The sequence below is a fragment of the Echinops telfairi genome, unplaced genomic scaffold (genome assembly GCF_000313985.2).
Source record: "Echinops telfairi isolate 266 unplaced genomic scaffold, ASM31398v2 ScPeMD7_4;HRSCAF=17, whole genome shotgun sequence".
In the NCBI taxonomy this organism is placed as follows: Eukaryota; Metazoa; Chordata; class Mammalia; order Afrosoricida; family Tenrecidae; genus Echinops; species Echinops telfairi.
In genome coordinates, this window is record NW_022103900.1 from 9116978 (window position 1) to 9124530 (window position 7553).

General features: G+C 38.2%; 1 protein-coding gene across 1 annotated transcript in view; it reads right to left on the reverse strand.

Moving 5' to 3' along the window:
• CSRNP3 (cysteine and serine rich nuclear protein 3) overlaps nucleotides 1-7553 on the reverse strand; it is a 209263-nt gene that overhangs the window by 184311 nt on the left and 17399 nt on the right. The gene's annotated exons all lie outside the window — the stretch shown is intronic.

Genomic DNA, 7553 nt, shown 5'->3' on the forward strand with positions numbered 1-7553 from the left:
GTCCAGGGTGCAGCTGCCTTAGCCAGTTCCCTGCGTTAGCTGGCAATGCTCACTTCCTGCAAGACATCCCTGAGGAGAAGCCACATGGACCTACCGCAATGCAGCTCTGCGTGCTGGAGCAGCCGTGTGGAGACCCCTGCTAGTGCTGAGATGCTTATTCGTTCACTGATTCAGCTTTCCTCCTGTAGTCGGCATCGTTGCATGTGTTTTGTGAGATGGAGGAAGACTTTGTGGATTGGTGTTCGACATACAGTATGAGTTAATGTTGGACTTGTGGGCTTGGGCAGCACTGGATTGGGATGTTTTCTTGATGCGCACTTATGTTTTATATAAAACTCTCTCTTATGCATGAGTTCCTGTGGATTTGTTTCTCTAAAGTACCCAGACATGGTGAAGTGCATGAGAAGTCTTTATTTTCCTCCTAATGTCTATCTTTGCGTCTCTACTTTTCTTTTAGTTTTCCTGGAGCAGGTCTCTTTGTGGTCAACATCATAGAGATGTCCATCTCTTCTCTCTTCAATACAACTTGCAACAATCTCATCTTTCTCACGAGAAGCTAAAGGTGGATTCAAACTGCTAGCCTTGTCTGCTATACCACCAGAGTTCCATACACACCCCCTGGTTTGGTTTGATGAAGATAAGGCCTATGAAAAATCATGATCTTTAGCTGGTGCTTACAATACCTGCCTTTTGGAAGTCTGAAGACATTAAAATATTTAAGAAGTTTTGAGATCTCATAGTTCAAATTTTGTTCTGGTTATTTGAACAGCTAAATATTCCCCTTATGTATGATTTATTATCAGTGAGGAAGATTTATTTTTACCACATAGCCTGCAAACCAATATCACTAACCTCTCTCCTGTAAAGTCCATGCTGGGTGATTTTAAAGTTATCAATTTCTGAAATATGTCTGTCTTTCCAGAAGTAAACAACTTTATCTTTCTTCTACCAAGTGACTGAGAGGTTTGAACCACTGACCTACCAGATAACAGCCAAGAGCCTGATCAATGCGCCACCATGATTCTATGAGAAAAATGCCAAAGATCTATTGCTGCCAAATAGATTTCAACTCACAATGACCCTATAGGACAGGGTTCGACTGCCTCGCAGGGTTTCCAAGGCTAGAAACATTATAGAAGCAGGCTTCGCTATTCATTTTTCCCCAGAGCAGCTGATGCGTTCTAACCGTTAGCAAAGTAAACTCTTTAGCCATTGTTCCACCAGATGCCCTTTGTGAAAAACACCAAAACCAAAAACCACACGTGATGCCATCGAGTCAGTTCTGACTCACAGTGACACTGTGGACAGAACAGAAATGCCCCTGTAGGTTTTCTAGGCTATAAATCTTTACTGGAGTAGAATGCCTCATTTTTCTCCTGTGGAGTGCTGAGTGGATTCAAACTGTTGACTTTGTGGTTAGCAGCCCAACATGGAACTTACTAGGCTTCCAGGGCTCTGTGTGAAAAACACTGCTGTGTAATTTCCTTTCATGCAGTCTGCACTCCCACCGCACCCCGAACCTCTACTCATCTAGCTACCATTTGCTTATATATCCCTTAGCGGTTTATATCATTCAACACTTTTGAAACCAATCTGTCTTTCCAGGTCACTGGAGAAATGATTTAATTCCCTAGTGACCTTGAAAAAGACATTGAATATAGTAGAATCAAACACCAAAGGCTAATGTCTACCTTTGGTTCTTCTCTGAAGTATTTTGCACATTTTTTTCTACATTAAATTTGTAGTTACGGCAAGGGAGAGTTTTCTTACTTAGTAGCTCAACTTGGTTATTCCACATGTACTTGAAGAACTACTTTAATAAAAGTTTGGTTGAAATTGATTGTAATAGCCCTGTTAATATAAACTCTCAAGATTCTATGCTAATAAAAGATGTATGGTAAAAATATGAATAATCCCCCAATTATTCCAGCTTGGCTTTAAAATTAATTTCATGGCTTCTTAAAATCACACTTGTCTTTTAAATTATGCATGTTCTTTTTTAGCAAGAAAATTAATTTCTGAGAGACATACTGGTTGGACAACTTCTGAGAACAGCACCACATAATATTCATTTTGAACTAACCAAAGTACCTAGCCGAGTGTCTTGCAAATGGTTAGTCCTAAATAAATTTTAAATGACTAATTCCTGGATGGCTGAGGAAAAGAAGACGCCGAAGAAAAGCCTGACCAAACAATCATTATAAATATTATCAATGCGGTTTCATTTAAAATGATAAAATATGTTAATTTTTATAAACAAAAACATCCACTTTCTCAAACTTCTAAAAAATTATCTTAGTTTATTAGAATTTACTGCTTCATAATAACTAGGCTTATGATTCCAGATAACTTCTAAAATACTTCCTTGTTCATTTCAAGCACCATTTATTTGTTCCTTGGCAAAAGGCAAAGGCATTTAAGGAATTTTAGGAAAATTGCTCTTCAGCTATCCTTCAGATTTCTGTGTAAATGTTGTAAACTGTAGCCCATGAGACAAAAGGATCGTAAAATATATAAAATAGGTGTACTTTCCTTAGTGAATCAAAGAGAAAAATGTATGTGGTCTAAATTTGCCTAATATTTATTTTCACCATGTTAACAGTGCTATTATTTTAGAAGTTGTTAGCTATTAAAACAGAATTTTCTTTCAAACATCTGCAATTTAATGATGTACATTTCAGATATTAATTTGTTTAATTCTGAGGATATTTTGTTAAAAATAAATATTTACAATAAAAGCAAATTTTCTGGTTATTCAATAATGCATTAATGATAACAATGTAGAATAGTTGCACAATTACAGATCTTTAAAACATGAAAATAACAATTGCTAACCTCAAAATTCACAAACTCCAGTTCCTTCCTGAAGAACTCTATTCCTCTGATAACATTTTTTTTCAGTCTGTTGATATCTCCTTATTTTTTCCTTAAAAAAGAAAATATGTTTCATTATGTTCATAGATTATATTTTCCAAGAATAAAGCTGACTACCAAGTCTAAATATAATGATTACACAAGGGAAAATAACTGGGAGCCTTGCAATCTAAATAAGGGATAACTCATAGACTTGAGTAATCATATTGTTTGATGTCAACACACACACACACACACACACACACACACAGCCGTCAGTGCAGAAAGAAAGAATACTTTTCCTAGAAGAATGAATACATCTCTAGTCATTAAAGCACACTTTGATGCATTTATTTACACATCATTCAATTAACAAATATAACTGACAAAATGTTAATGTCAAATCCATTTTCTTACCCAAAATTACACTATACATAAACAGCCTTCTAATTTCAAGGTGATTCATGTCTTCAAACTTACAAAAATTGAGGAAACACATCCAAAATATTACAGCTAGAGAGTTTAGGAAAAGTGCTATGAGTCATAGCTATTTTCTCAAATTGCCTAAAATATAGCTAATTCTAAAATTAATTTCCAACCTTACGTATTCAGTTTTAAGATACACTAGTTTACTTTTAAACAATGATTTAGCTAAAACATTCCTAAACCTAAACATACAGTACTTCAACCAAGTCCTTGCTTTTTACAATGAAAGAGAAAGTGTGCCACGCAGTCAGCACTAACTCATGACAATCTCAAGTGTGTCCGAGTAGGACTTTGCTCCACAGCATTTTCAATGGTTGGTTGTTTGGGAAATAGATAGACCTTTGTTCCAGGACTCCTTTGAGGGAACTTGAACTTGCAATCTTTCCATTTGTAGCTTAGCGTGTTAATGGTCAGCAACTCCCAATGGCATAACTAAAAATCATTGGTGCAATATTTTAGAGATGAGAAAAACTAGACAGTGCTGCTATGCTTTCTATTTTCCTAGACTAAACGATATATAATCACTTTTTCTAAAATACTGGTGATTTTCTCACTTTAATATGTTAAGGAAAATCATCATGTCCATATAAAAATGCGCAAATTCCCTGAAATTAGGTAGAGAAAACTGAAATGTAGTTTCAATCACTGTTTCCCCAGAAACCCCAGTCCTCTGATTTTAATAAATGATAACAGCTAGTGTAGAATGACTACAAATGAGTTATTTGAAATAAGAAATAGCCAGGACAAGCCAACTCTGCGGATTAAGTTTGAGTCTGGGTAACCCTAAAATGTCACATACACAGGCGAGACAACAACAACAACATCATTTAGGAAACAAACTATTTCAGGAGGAAAGACATTATTTCTGAGGGCCTATATCTCTCCCTTTAATCTTCGGGTGTATCTATATACATGGTCAGGGATAAGGATGAATAGTTACAACAAATCAGAAGATCTATGCCACTAACCATACAGTGTAGAAGTTGGTTATTGAGTTGGCTCTGAAGGGTCCCAGATTTGGCAGAAGACCATTGACATCTTGTAAACACTGATACAAATTCCAGGCTTTAAGGAATAACTTTAAATCTTTTAAGGCTCTAGTGAGGACATTACATATTCAAACGATGGCGCATCGGAGACCTTGGAAGCAATCATGGCGCTCAATGCATTCCTTTTGGGGAACATTTCATGTTATGCCCGTCTTGTCTTCTCGGGTAATGCATGCACATATCAAGACCGCAAGTCAAACATGAACAACGAGCAAGCCAGAAGGCTAACAGATCCCTCACTGACAAAAACAGCTTTCAACTGAAGCAAATTGAAAAATGAAGTACATTTTAAGAAATGAAGTAAAATTCATTCATGGGGAGTTGAATGAATGTCTAAAAGTCTCACTTGTTCTTGCCAATGAAAATGGATACTGTATTTATTCCAATGTTCATTTTTAGCTATTGAAGTCACAGTTAAGGTTTTACCTTAAGAGTTAAAAAGACGTTTATTATTAAAAAGTGAAAAAGAACACTTTAATCTCATTATTTTACAAACCGTAAACATTAGACTATGCTTTGCTATATAGTTAAATCAAACAGAAGGGATTAGTTTTTTCACTACCAATTTTTTAAATTTGAGGGGGAAAAAGTCATTTTACAACCAAATAAATAAAGGACTTTCTTTAGGTGCTTGACATATTCAACTAGAAAAATGAAACTATTGAGTCATCTAATTGAGCGGAATTTGTATACCTATGAATTAAGACACGCACTGACTTATTCTTGGGGATGAACATAAGGGGCTGAAATGTTGATGTGTGTGACAGTCAGGGACCTCTACGTTAGGGACAATATGGGCCTAACTGCAGCCCGTGGGAGAGACTTGACCACAAAGGAAGAAGAACCCTAGAGGGACAGATCATGGTCATCAGTCCGCTTAATGAAGCTTTGGATCGATGTGGATTCGCGGAGACTGGCATTCCAGTTCAGCCTCTCAGCTCCTTGCAGTCATGTGAAGACCATGACGATGTGAGGCAGGAGAAAATGAGTGTATGTGCACGCATGTCAGAGAATTTCAAGAGGTGTGCTGCTAAGTTCTACCCTACTCACTCTGAATGAACTTCCTCTGGAAGATCTATGCGCTGCGGTTCCTCCTTTGCAACCCCTCTGGGTTCATCAGTGGTTATCAGCATGAGGTCAGTAGGAACTACCTTTTTGCCTAGAATCCTGTCTTTATGAGGTCATCCAGACCTAGGATGAATCCCTCCTGCACAGCCTGTTAGATGCTACATGAGAGGGCACTTGGTCCTGTGGGTGGCCCCAGCCATGGCAAATGACACCTGAGGCTGATTGATGGCTATATATAGTATAAAAAATAGTAAGAAGAATAATTGAAGAGGTGCCTGGACTCCTCTCCTTCAATAGGTATTCTAGGAGCATGTAAACCAATGTACCCTCGTTTGATCTCACAAGCTGATGGAGCCACAAAAGAAGAGCTCTGAAATGGATGGAGGGGTAAAAATGTTCCTTCACTTTCCTGAAACCAGTTTCAAAGAGCGATAGGTGGAATTTCAACAGCAATGTGTTTAACAGGGCTGTCTTTTTTGTGCACATTGAAAGAATCAGAACACCAAATATCTGATTCATGTGTCCTTTGAAAAATAAAATTGATGTATACCTGTATTATCTTTGAGAAAGGGTTTGTTTGCACCTAACACTTATGGTTTACACCAAGTCTTTTCTAATAACTCAGATTTGATTTTTATTCAGTGTTTTCTCATTATTTTGTGGCCCTATGTTTTCAAATGACTGAAGGGTCAGGAGAAGACCACTCTTCCATTTCCCAGGGTCCTTGGCTTCCTAGTTCGTTATGGGCATGACTGCAACAAACAAACAAACAAACAAACAAACAAACAAACCCACTGCCAGTGAGTTGATACTAAAACATAGTGATCCCAAACAAGAGTTCCAAGGCTGTAAAAGTTTATGGGATCCGGGAGTGGCAGGCGGGTTTGGCCACAGACCTTGTGGTTGGCAATGCTTACCTCACAGTGCCACTGGGATGATGTATCAGCCTACAAATCATCACAGCCATCAGAGTGATACGGATCAAAGCAATCTCCCAGGTTTGTCAATATTTTCTCTATAAACTAACACAAGGACCTCAAGTGCTTTTAAACTCTTAGCAACCATATAGCACCCTATAGGACACAGTAGAACTGCTCTGTATGGTATCTGAGATTTTTTTTATAAATCATATTATTGGGGGCTCTTACAGCTCTTATATCAATCCATACATCAATTGTAGCAAACGCATTTGTACATATGTTGCCATCATCATTTTCTAAACATTTTCTTTCTGTTTGAACCCTTGGTATTAGCTGATATTTCCCCCCCTCCTTCTCCCCCTCTCCCCATCGCTAGAATATTTGATAAATTACAAATTAGTATTATTTTCATATCTTATGCCAACCACTGTCTCCCTTCACCCATGTTTCTGTTGTTTGTCCCCCTGATTGGTTTCCCCTTTTGTCCCCCTTCTCCCGCCACTACCCTCTACTCTCTTGGTATTGCTACTCCCATTTCTGTTCCTGTGGGATTTATTTGTCCTGGATTCTGTGTCTTGGGAGCTCTTTTCTGTACAAGTGTACATGCTCCAGTCTAGTCGGATTTGTAAGGTAGAGCTGCGGTCATGATATTGGGGATGAGGAGCCTCAAGGAACCAGAGGAATATTTTGTGCTTCATCAGTGCTTTACTGCACCCTGGCTGACTAGCTCCTTTCTTGTGACCCTTGTGACAATGTCCAATTGTCTAGAGGTGGATTTGGGGTCTCCTCTTGAGCTCCCTCATTCTCAACAATGTGATTATTTGTTTGGGGTCTGCTGATGCCTGTCACCTTGTCCATCGACACCTTGTGATCCTATGCGCTGGTGTGCTTCTTCTATGTGGGCTTTGTTGCCTCCTGCTTAATGGCTGCTTATTTAACTTCAAGCCGTTAAGGCCCCAGACACCGTATCTTTTAATAGTTGGACAACATCAGCTTTCTTTACCACATTTGGTTATGTACCCATTTTGTCTTCAGAGAGCGTTTTGGGAGCGTAAGCATCACAGAATGCCAGGTTAATAGAACAAAGTGTTCTTGCACTGAGGGAGGGCTCAATATATCGCCATATAACTACATGTCCATAGGCCAATACCTCCATTTTTATGAATTAATATATTTA